Below are 12,948 nucleotides of genomic sequence, written 5' to 3' on the forward strand. Positions count from 1 at the left end.
GTGATATACAGTCATGCTGAGCCCATGATATGCCATTGACACCTCTCTCTCTCTCCTCCTACATCCAGAAACTTCAGAAGTTCACATGAATGCAAAGGTTGGCATGATAAAGAGAAAGTCCCACAGAGAGGGACAGGACGTCGACCCACCATGCCCGCCTGAGAGGAGCAGCAGGACTGCTGTAAGGGTTCTTGTTTCTGTCTGCAGCATCGGGGGTTCCACTGCCCGACCCTACCAGCCACTAGGTGCCGCTCAGGTGAGGGTTGAGGAGGCTCCTGGGCTAAGCCAGGCTGGACACCACCCTCCCTGTCCCGTGGGACGTCTGCTCAGCACCACACAACAGTGACCAAGCAAGTGAGATCCAAACCCAGGTCCTTGCAAGCATCCTTCCACCTCTTCCTTCCATCCTCTCTTCAGTTCCCAGCAGCTTCCTCCACAGATCCACGGAAAAAGGAAGAAGTGTGCATTAGGACCCGGGATTTGGAGTCTCACATGTATCCCTCAGCAGCTGCATGACATCCTCAGCCCCCATTTCTTTATGGCTAATATGAGCATAATGCTTGCTCTCTTTTCCCTCCCACAAGGGGAGGATTAAATGAAATGAAACGGCTTATCTGAGAGTCCCTACTCACACAGTAACCCCTCACTACAGCACCCTCATCCTCACGGTGCAGTGGTCCTTGTCCCCACACTCACCACCCTCAACAGGACGCAAGTGCTGCAGGTCAGGGAGGGGACCACCCTCACCCCAGTGCTCTTCAACACACACATGCATTTGCAGCCATTCCAAGAATGAGTTTAAAGAGGGCTAGGGGAGGTGTGAGGTCACAAAGTCGGGCTGGCCTCACGCACCACCTGGTACTCAGCTCAGATGTGGAGTTTGTTCCTGAAGCAGTCAAGGTGGCAGGCGATAGCCCTGGGTGTTAGTGACAGAAAGGAAGTGCCATGGCCACGGGCAAGTGACTGAGAGCCTGGTCCCCTCCCTGGAAAAAGGAGCGATGCCACTGGCCTCAAGGGAAATCATTCCAGAGTGGAGGACCTATCTGTGGAGAGTGCCGCGAGCTCCGCTGCCCTGAACTGACATTACGGTCCACTCACAGCCTAGAGCTTCAGAGGTCCCTTCCAGAGAGGTAGTTTTCCAAGGGGAGGGAATACTACTTCTGTTCAACATGCAAGATAATATGTGGTGTCTGATCAAAAATGACAAGGCAGTATCATCCCAACATGCAGTGTTGCATGAAGCACACAGAAAAATGGCTATGCGAATCACCCTGATTTGAGCATTGTACATTGTATACATTTATCAGAATATCACACTGTACCCCACAAATATGTACAATGATTATGTCTCAACTAAAAACAGTCATAATCAAGAAAAAATGGACAGTGTAGTCAAGTGTTCTCTTTGATCTGGAGAAGGCGGCTGGGAAGCACACGTTAATGCACTCCGATCTCAGGCCTGAGGTTGGAAACTCACTGGCTTCAGAAACTGAGGTCCCATTAGGGTTAGCTGACAACAGCCAGCACAGCCTTGCAGCTGCGCTCGAAGGCGCATCCAGGTCGTAACAGAGTTCGAAAAAGAATTTCCAGGACTAAAACATAAGTCTCAGTGTAGGAGGCTTAGACTTCTAACCTTTCAACTTGGAGGTTTCCTTCAACATGTCTCCTTCAAAGCACTAGGGAATACGATCTGTGTGTGAGCTGACACAGAGCCAACAGTGGGCTCCGTCCTGGGCCTCCCCCGCCAGAGGCGGCTCTGGAACACAGGCATTCTGTGAGCTGGCCCTAGAAATGTCCCTGCTGAACACATGGATTTGAAACTGTTCCTCAATTCTCTCTCCCCCCTAAAGAATTACCATGAAAAACAGAATGTTCTTCATTCAAAAAAAAGTCTCAAAAAAAGTCAATCTTCATTCAAAAGAAGTCTCAAAAAAAATGTTCTTACTATCCCACCTCTAGTGCTTGCGCTAAAATCTGTGTGGCACCATGTCTGGTTAAGCAGAGCTACATGCTTCTCCCTCTGGATGGATCAGTACTTCTCAGTATCCTGCCACTGGGACCACCAGGACAGCGACGGACAGCGGCTGTGGGCCTGAGGCCAGAAAGAGGCTCTGCAAGTGCAGGTAGAATGGGGGAATCAAGGCACCTGCAAAAGTGCCACCAGGCCCCAGATTCCAGGATGTGGCCGCACAGAAAGTGTGGCTTCAGCCCTGCAGGGTCCTGCTTTCCATTCCCAAAGGTTAAAAGACACAGGCACACAAGGTCAGCAAGGCCCTGGCCTCTGCGGGGTGTGGAGATCCCTTCCTCTCGGACTGCAAACCTTGGAAATGAGAAGTTTGAAATGCCAGAAAAAAAAAATAGGACAAAATGGACAGGGTTTAAGATATTGAAACACCACTATGTGCTAGGATGCACCCACATCTGCCCAGGAGGTAGTTACAAAAGAAAGGAAAACAGGAAACCAACATTTATCCAGCAACAGTGACAGTCTTAAGCCCGGGCAGGTGCTCTCATAGAGAAAAGCCCATAATCACTACATTAAGGTGGCCTACAAGCAGAACGGAGGCTCAGGTCTGAGTACTCATCCTACACCACACAGCAAGTCAGCAGAGAGCAATGATTTGTCACCACATGTATCTGACTTTAAAACCCACAACTGTCAACTCTATTCCTCTGTGGTCACTCTTCCTTACCCACTGGTGCCTTTCCTTCCCTTCCATCCCTGCCCACCTCAAAAAGCCCACAAACGGCAGATAGGGGCCCCATGGGCCCTGGGGGGCACTGCCCACTTCCACTGCCTGTGGTGACAGAGGGGCCCCTGGGATCAAGATGGCCACACTCATCCTGCTGAGGAAGGGGCACTCTTCCTCCTGGACATGTCCTGATGGGACAGCCAACAAAGGCTTCATAAATTCTTCTGTCTCTCGTGTGAATTTCAGATTTAACAATAGTTTATGCTTCCCAGTCTTAGGAAATCTGCCAAGTGTCTAAGTTAAATACATGGGGTCTGGTAGAGAACCCGGTGAGTGCACATTTCCAAAGGGTCTGAGTGCACAGCAGTCTAGAGAAAAGGAAGGAGGGACGGTTTTCGAGTTCTTCCCATCTGAGAGTCCTTGGCTACGGGGAAAGTCAGAGAAGAAGAGAGAGGGCAGCTTGCTCACGGTATTGCTACTGGGCTAGAGGAAGCTGCCATCGAACCCACGTCCTGCTGCCAGCAGTAGATGCTCACTCAGAGGCCAGCCCGGGGCCACCTGGCAGGGGTGGACTCTGCCTCTCTGCTCACAGGAGATGAGTTCTCAAAGCCATCTCCAGAATGAAATGAGAAAGACACAAAGCTGGCTTAGGGGATCCTACAGATAACGCAGCAAAGGCTGGGGCTTGGCACACAGTTGCAGGCAGTAAGTGTTATAATGGGCCACGCTCAAAATGGACTGTTTATGTTGTCATTAAAAGTCAAGTTTTATGGAACTCGAAGTGGGCAAACACGCTAAAACATTAAGTGACAAAAAAGAGCGGGCAAAGATGCATGTGTAGTGTGGTTTCATTTTTATTTTAAAAACTAAGAAAATGTCCCCAAATGCTCATAAGAGCTTCTCTCTGAGTTGTGGAATTCCAGGCACTATTCATACTTTTCGTAAATGTTTCTATCTTTCAATGTTTTGCTAATAATGTGTATTACTTTTTAAAATTAGGGAAACAATACAGAGATTACCTTCGAGAGGAACAAAGTTTCTTTATTTTGTAGTACTCTGTGTGGTTGTATTGAATCTCCCCAAATCCCTTTCGAATTTTGCATTAGTATTAGTTCCCGTATTCTCCCAAACTCATGTGTTTGATCCTTACACTTTTCCTTCTCTCTGCTAAGTCTCCTGTGTCTGATAGCCATATAAAAATTAACATGGGGCCAGGCGCGGTGGCTCAAGCCTGTAATCCCAGCACTTTGGGAGGCCGAGACTGGGCGGATAGAGGTCAGAGATCGAGACCATCCTGGCTAACACGGTGAAACCCCGTCCTCTACCTAAAAACTACAAAAAACTAAGCCGGAGGAGGGTGGCGGGCGCCCGTAGTCCACTACTCGGGAGGATGAGGCAAAGAAGGCCTGAACCCGGGAGGCGGACTTGCAGTGACTGAGATCCGCCACAGAACTCCAGCACTGGTGACAGAGCGAGACTCCGTCTCAAAAAAAAAAAAAAAAAAAAAAAAAAAAAAAAAAAAAAAAAAAAAAAATTAACATGGGAGTGTTTTCTGACCAATATGCTCAGAGCGAATGTTAAAGTGACATTCACATTTATAGGGAGCATGGCTTACGCTTCCCAGAGGTTACAATGCAAGGCGTCCTGCAGCAAGGGTCTCCTCTCCCTTCTTTAATATTCACAAAGGGATCATCTAGCTGCCTTTCTTCAGGCAACAACTGAACTAGACTCCACACTGGTCCCAGGAAGATACCCAGGAAGCCCAGCAGTTAACAGGATCCAATCAAGGCCCGTGCCACGCCCAGACCAGGACTACCAACCAGTGCGCCTCCCTTTAACTGTGCACAAGGCTAGGGCAGAGATGGCGATGGAGCCAGCCATGGCACCTAATGTTGCGTGTACTGCAAGAAAGAACCAAGAAGGCCCTCAAGGGCAATGTGCGACAGTGAGCAGGAATAAGCTCGGAGTGGATTCCAAAAAAAAAATGGCCATGCCATGAAGAAGGACCACGCTAGGATGTGCCCTGGAGGCTGGGCGGGCCACACACCCGCACCTCTCTCACGGCACAACACCCACACACTCACATACACAAACTCTCATTGCTCCCAATGTCCGGCACTTCCACACCCACACACTTCAGACACATGTATGAACACCACTCACTCTCACACTTCGTAACACTCATGCAGATTTCAGCCATACATTCATCATTTGCACACACACTCACACACCCTGTGACTCACATGCACCTGCAACTTCACACTCCTATAGTCTCCACAGTCTACACCAAACACACACGACTAAATCTCACCCACACTCACACAACATCCAAACAGACACACACACACATGCTCTCACACTTTCCTCATATACTACACTACACCTCACTGCACTCACACTCACGTCAAGTCTCCACAGTTGTTTCTCATCGTCACACACACTTATCACCACCCTCACAGTCTCATGGTCTTGTACACTCACAGTCTCACACAGTCTCACACTCATTCTCACACAGTCTCTTGTACTCACACACACACAGTCTCACACCCTCACTCACACCCACCCTGTGCTCCGACACGGCCCCACGGCTGCACGTGCTGCTCACAAACGGGTGGTCCGTGATGGTGGAGGGTCAGGTTCTGCATTCTGAATACTGGCCCCACCTCACCACCCTGTATCTGCAAACTGCACACCTGTGTCAAACCAGCCCTTCTCCCCACCTGAGAGCTGCCTGTCAGGAAGCCAGGGCGCTGACTGTTCCTGGAGGTCCATCCTTTCCATTCTGGCCCCTTTTCCAGGACAAGACCACCCATCAGGATCTCCACTGTAGGTGAGTTGGTTCCTGGCTTATTTCCAGGGGTGGGTGCAGCCAAAGGCACCCTCTTCTCACTGAGAGCTGCCTCTCCACTCAAGGCCCCCAGCTCTTCATCCCATCCACTGCTCTGACTAGTCCGACCCCAGGGTCCACAGGTGACCCCATGGCAGTGGTGACTTGGGCTGGGTCTCGAGTGTACATACTGAGCCCACGGCCCATGTGCCACACCAAAGTTACAGCAGGGACTTCCAGAACCACTCTTTCCAAGTGGCTGCCGGTGGGGCAGAGGTGGGAGGAGCAAAGCACTTTTGCCTCACACTCTGATGTCTGGGAGACCTGTGAGAGGCCACAGCCCTGTGGACATTTCCTCAGGTGGTTCATTTGCTAGCTCTGGTACGCTGCCTACCAGGATCACTGCTCACCTCTCCAGAGAAGGTCTCCATAAACAGCAAGCTCCATATCTCTGCACTGCCAGCTCAGAGAACTCTTGGATTCCTTCCTGTGGACAGAGGCAGGAGCAGCCAGCTGTCCCAGGTGGGGACAAAGATCAGGTCTTATTCAGCTCCAAAGTCTGTCCATGCTGAGACACCCTGAGGGTTCAGTACTTCTTTGCTAAGTCAGTGAGCTCTGAAGGGGTGAAGAGGTGAGGGGTGAATAGGTGAGCCCTGGGCCACCTGTTAGGAGCCCTGGCCCTGAGAGGTAAGGAGGTAAGGGGTGAACACGTGAGCCCAGGCCACAGGTTAGGAGCCCCGGCACTGAATCACTGACTTCTGAATTATACCCAAAGGAGGCCCTAGCATTTAGTAAAACTCTCCCCCTACCCCAAATCTTTCTTCCAAAGTGACTGATTTATAGTTTTCTTTAGTTGATGTTCTTTCTGATGATGAAGCTAATGTATGTCATTGCTGAAGATTAGAAAAACACATAGAAACATATGGAAGCTCCCTGGAACCTGTGAAGAGCCACATATCTCAATGAAGACACACATGACTTTTACATTTCTTTTTCCACACTGAGGCTTAATTCCTGAGCACTCTCCAAGGGAATCATTTAATTATTTGAGTCCATCAGTTACTTCTTACACACTTCACATCAACGTGAAATGACCAGCACCTGAAGCAGTCTCCTCCTGTCCCCTGGCCTCCCTCCTACCACAGCCCAGCACCCCTCCTCCTCCACCCTCCTCAGCTGCCCTGGTCTTGCTTGGGACCACGAGGGGCCCCCTCCTATACCCATCCTATCCTTGAGCTTCTGGTAAAACTGCAGAGGCCAGCAGTATAGCCTCAGGACTCACTCCGCAACCTGCGGCCCTTCCTACTCACACCTGCAGAAAGGAGAGGTAACAGCTTTCACTGAGAATATTACATTATGTGCATCAACAGGAAACAAACAAACAAAAACCACAGATGACAAAATAAAAAAATTCCAAGGTACGGCAAAGAACTGGCTGTAATGCAATGAGACTGGGCAGCTTGAACAATGAAATCACAAACTGAATAATGATATTGTTAAGACCTATTCTCCGAACACTACTACAAAACTGGCCATGCCTATATACTTTTCTGGTAAGAAGTCAAATCCAGGAAAAGAGAAGAAAAAGGAGACCTCATGGGAGCAGGAGAGAGCTGCCACCACACAGACGGCTGTCACCTCTGGGAGGAGCTGATAAGAGGACAAGAAGGACCTTGCCAGCACTGAGGAGCACCTGCGGGGCTCTGGGCGATCCGCCTTCCCACCCCCAGCTCCCCAAGGTACCCCTTCTCAGAAAAACCAAGAAGAAAGGGAACAAAAACCAAACTCCCACACAGGGCTGTTCACGGGCAAAGGGCAGCTCCCAAAGCCCTGGGGGGGGCCACCTGCATCTGCCTGCACTCATGGCACCCACACCCTGCTCGCTCTGCTCTCTCACACCTGTGCCCACCCTGCTCCCAGCCTGAGGCCCAGGTGCTGGGGAAGAGCTGCCCTTACTTCCCTGCTGGTTCCCAGCCAGAAAAAAAAAAAAAAAAATCCTGCATCCTCTCCTTACAAAGGCCGTGAGTACTCAGTGCAGGAATCTCAGGCTCCTTGAGATCCCCGGTGAATATAGACCCCGGTGATCTGCGGGCGATGTGCAGCCTCACTCACTCCATGCAGCTGGGGTCTCTGTGGAGGGAGGGACAGGCAGCGGCTTTTTCTTTACACAGTCTTGTGCCCCTCCTGTCGTGGTGACATGCTTATTGTCCACCAAAACATGGCATGGTGACGTGGTCTCCAAAGGTCAAGTGACTGGATGCTGCCCACCTCCTTGGCCAGTCCCTACACCGGGCATTCAGCTGTCTTCACCCAAGCCTCCTTTCCTGCAGACACTGGGTGCTACCCACCCAGAGCCTCGGGAACCATCTGACCTCGAGTGTAAAATGGGATACATACCCCAGAGTCCCCCACACTGCCACTCCCAAAGACCAGCACGTTTCCTCATTTAGCAGTCTCACTGTTATTCACGGGTGGAGCTGGCATCAAGGACAGATAAGGAAACGTGCTAAGGGCTGCCCAGCCAGCAGGCTGCGCAGGGTCACCTGAGACTCTGCCACACCCAGGATCTGGGATTCACCACAGGGTGCAAAAGGACACCGAGTCTGGGAGGCAGGAGGATGCTCAGTCATTCCGGCCCCACAGGGGGAACTGGGGATGGTGGAGCCTCAGCCCCAGGTGCATCCTATGAGGTGCCTTATCCAAAGCCACCACGACAGGGTGGAGGACCATCAGGAGGACGGTCCTGACAGGTAAGCCTCATGTGCTCCAAGGGAAGAGCAGGAAAGCCCGTCCTTGACTGGGGACACCCGGGGGCCTCGTGAGAAGGGGATGCATCGCCGTCAGAGCCCTGGAGAATCAGGGATTCAGGCCAAGACGTCGGGTGCTGCACTAAACACATGCGGGACTGAACTCAGCCCAGCCTGGGGGTTAGCACTGTTGCCATCAATTCACCTCTGAGCAGTCTGAAGTGCAGGAGAGGGCTTCTCAGATCACTTAGCCAGAAAATGTTTTTTAAATTTTGTTTAAAACACCGACAAAGCTCTTGCACAGCTTTCCACTTTGTCCAAATACACTGAACTCCCAATTATGTAAACTAATTCAGAGTGCGAATTAACACATCCTGATTGGTAAGTCAGTACTTATGTCGACCCTGAACTGTGATTCTGTGATTCAGACTGCTCTTGGAGACTGATCTTTGCCAGCGCACGGCAGATCCTGGGCCCTGAGCCTCTGCCAGGAAGTGCAAGGGGGGAAGGGAAGGAAGATGGGTGAAGTGTCCAGGAGCAGACACCCACCATGTAATCCACTCATAAACTTCATGTCACCACATTCTCTCCACTGTGGAGTCACACAGTCCACTCTGCGCTGGTGAAATAAAGCCACCACCCAGGTGGAAGGTGGCCCATAGAATCACCTGCCTCTGCCTCTGATAACCGATACGTGACTATTGGCTGTCCTCTAAATTCCACAGCAGGGTCACAAATCCTGTTCTCGTCAGAACCACCCTGCAGCACGCTCCAGCCTCAGTGAGCCAAGGGCCAACTCTCCTGGAGGCTGGGACACGCACCTAAGTTGAGAACTGCAAACACACAACAGAACTGCAAATATACAACAGTGGTTCTCAAAGGCCGCTGTCCACATTTTATCACTAAAATCCTGAAGCTCGGGCCTCACCTGTGAAGTCAGAACCTCCAGCGGTTAGACCTAAGTGTCAGTCTTTTTAAAAACTCCCTAGTGTTTCCAACACACAACCAAGCTCAAGAATCACAGCAGGTCTCAACCCTGAATTTGCACTACATTATTTGGGGAGAGTTTTTAAAGCAAGTCTGACATCCAGGCCCCACCAGGGCCAACTCAATCTGCCACCCACCAGAGGTGGAAGCAGGTACCTGCATTTTTAGCATCTGCATTTTTAAAGCTTCCCAGGTGACTCCAACATGCAAGGCAAGGTGTCCAACCCCTGTTCTAAGAGATGGAATCTGCTCCTGGAGCAAATCTTCAGGATGCAATATTGACTAAGAGAGTAGACCTTCAGCGCTCTTACACAAAAGTAACTAGGTAAAGTGGTGGATATGTCCATTTGTTTGACTGTAGTGATCCTCTCCCCATGTACAGGTATAACAAAATATGTTAAACACCTTAAATATATACAATGATAAATAAGTTAATTAAAACATAGAAAAAACGGGGCCAGGCACAGTGGCTCATGCTTACAATCCCAGCATTCTGAGAGGCTGAGGAGGGTGGATCATTGGAGTCCAGAAGTTCCAGATCAGCCTGGGCAACAAGATGAAACCCTGTCTCTACAGAAAAATACAAAAAAAATTAAGCTGGCATGGTGGCACATGCCTGTCGTCCTAGCTACTCTGGAGGCTGAGGCGAGAGGATCAACTGAGCCCAGGAGGTCAAGGATGCAGTGAGCTGTGATCACACCAACTGCACTCCAGCCTGGGTGACAGAGTGAGATCCTATCTCAAATAATAAATAAATTAATTAATTTAAAAAATAAATAGAACAGATGAAAATTCATGACATGCTAGAACATTACCTATTTTAAAACATGCCTTCTTTCATTTTCTGTCTGGGCATTAGAAGGTAAAGTCCCCATAAGCTACTGATTTATCTTGATATGGTCCTCTAGGAATGAAGTGCGACATCACACAGGTGTGCCTGATAGGCTCTGGAAGCTCCTTGCATTCCAAGGAGTGAAAACAAATCACGGGCAAAGACTGCTTCATGGTGAACTTGAGGCCTCCAGACTTCAACTCATTCACACACACCCACGAATCTTTTCAAGACAGTGCGTAAAAGGAGGCAAAGTGGCACGACAAGGACGCCCCAACACTCTTCCCAGCTGAAATGCTCCCAGAAATGGTTTTAGGAGCCTTCTCCCAAAACTGAAACAGGACTGATTGACCAGTCCCTTCCACCTGGTGGCCACAGCCTTAAAGAGCTGTGCAACTTGCATTTTTTTTACAAAGTAATGTGTTAGGAAATCATTAGCCAGGATTCTGACAGACATATCAAGACCCACCCAGGGAAGAGCCTTCCCGTCCCAGGCCCACCCTCCCTCAGTCACGCTGTCTCCATGCCTAACCCTGATTCTAAGAGGGCGCCGGCAAAACTGCAACAGAAGGTGAATGGAGGGAATCACATATTTTAGATTGCAAAATTGAAAATTCTTTCCACTGGGAAACACTGAAGTCCATGGCTAGGTGGTGGCATTTCTTCTAAAAAGGCATATTTAAAAGGGAAATGGTATGTCCAAACAACGAAGCCCTCCAACATGAGAAATGTCAGCAACACCTCGTGTTTTGTAAGTCAACTGTAACCTAACGTGCAGATGTGAAAAGCTGCAAACCACAGAAGGGGGACCCCCGCCTGCTTCACACACTGCCCTACCTCAAAGGCCCCAAAGACCCCGTCAACGGAGCTTCTGTACGGGCTTCAATTCCTGCCTGTTCACAGGGATTAGTTTTCTTTTTGGATCAACCCCCATCACGTGACCTTACTGGCCTCTTCCCCAAACACTTCGCCTTTTTTTTTTTTTCTGACGGAGTCTTGCTCTGTCACCCAGGCTGGAGTGCAATGGTGCGATCTCAGCTCACTGCAGCCTCTGCCTCCCAAGTTCCAGTGATTCTCCTGCCTCAGCTTCCTGAGTAGCTGGGACTACAAGCACGCGCCACCATCCCCGGCTAATTTTCGTATTTCTTAGTAGAGACAGGATTTCACCATATTGACCAGGCTAGTCTTGAACTCCTGACCTTGTGATCCACCTGCCTTGGCCTCCCAAAGTGTTGGGATTACAGGCGTAAACCGTGGCGCCTGGCCAACATTTCCTCTTTTAATCACCATGGTGTTTACTATCCCGTGCCTCAGGACGGATACAAGGGCTGTCCACCTTCAGGGCCACGTAGGCTGTGCTGAACGTAAGTGTGGCCACGGGTCCACCTGGCTGATGAACTCTGGGGAGTGACGCAGCCGGTGACTTCTGGCAGAGGCCGTGGGAGCCGGGAGTGATCTAAGGAGTGTGGGTAGCCTTGGGTGCAGAGAGGGCTCATCCCTCATCCCAGGCCCCATCATGAGGCCCACATCAAGCCATAATGCAGTGGACATGTGGCATGACTGGAAAAAAGCCATGTTGCTGGGAAGTTGTTATAAAACTGCTCCACCCTGACAGAGGGAGAGAATTCTACCACCACCTACCTAGGATTCCATAAATTAGCAGTTCCCCTGAGCCAGCACTCAGGCTGTTAGGGTCACACAGACCAGCCCACTTCCAGTGCAGCTCAGGCAGTGCTTCTGCGGACAAATGAAACACGCCAGAGACCTGGTGATACCAAATGACTTTCAAGCATCAGGGGGGAAGTTGCCCAACAAGTTAGAGAGCGGCCATAGGACCCACCAGTTCCCCAACAAGTTACAGAGCTGCCACAGGACCTAGCAACTCCTCTCCTGAGCAACACCCCAAACAACTGAAAACAGGTGTTCAGACAAACACGGGCACACCCATGATCACAGCATCACCATTCACCAAGGCCAAAGGTGGAAACCACCCAGGTCTCCATCGAGAGAGGAATGGATAAACAAACTGTGCTCTCTTCCTGCTGTGGAATATTGCTCTGCCGTAAACAGTACTGAAGTTCCCACATGGGCTATAACACAGCTGGCTTGAAAACATCACACAACATGTCACAGGACTCAGCCACAAAAGGCACATATAGTGTGATGCCATTTATGTAAAATGTCCACAGTAGGCACATCCCCAGGGACAGGAGGGGATGAGTGAGTGTCAGGGGCTTGGGGAGGAGGTGTGGACGGGAAGTGACTTCAGGGGGTATAAGGTTTCCCTTTGGGATGATGACAAATTTCTAAAACTGGATACTAATGATGGTTGCACAGCAATGCAAATGTCTTTACTATCACTGAACAGTACACTTAAAAATGATTAAAATGCTAAATTTTATGTGATGTGTATTGCACCGCAATAAAAAATCAATGAGTATTTTTTAAAACTGAGGGACAATTTCTGTTTTCTAGTGTGGGCCGGACCAAAGATTTTCATCTCAAAATGCAAATGACTTTATTGTGAATTACTTTATTTTTATTTTTCCTTTGACATGAGTGTTAGCATGTTAAATTTAGTTTTTAGTATGTGCTTAAGGAGGTTACGTTAGCTATGACTTTCATCTCAGGAGAGTAAAGATGGCATCAGAAGGTATCTGTTATAGAAACAATACTTCATTTTGGGCCTGAGCCAGTGAAGATCCCTTGCCATGGCTATCACGGGCAGTGTAGACAGAGCAGAAGATGGTCTGCAATCCACACCTCAAAGTCCCAGAAGGCCCAGATAGCACCTTCTCCTCTGTGGCCCGAGCCTCTCAGCAGCGTCTTCAGAGCGCCCGTCAAAGTGGCGGGGTGGGAAAC

General features: G+C 49.8%; 1 protein-coding gene across 12 annotated transcripts in view; it reads right to left on the reverse strand.

Annotated features, from left to right (window-relative positions):
- The window catches only part of TNS3 (tensin 3), a 311,508-nt gene that overhangs the window by 68,085 nt on the left and 230,475 nt on the right, over positions 1 to 12,948 (reverse strand). The gene's annotated exons all lie outside the window — the stretch shown is intronic.

Source organism: Rhinopithecus bieti, unplaced genomic scaffold (assembly GCF_001698545.2).
Source record: "Rhinopithecus bieti isolate Rb0 unplaced genomic scaffold, ASM169854v2 scaffold_17174, whole genome shotgun sequence".
Classification (NCBI taxonomy): Eukaryota; Metazoa; Chordata; class Mammalia; order Primates; family Cercopithecidae; genus Rhinopithecus; species Rhinopithecus bieti.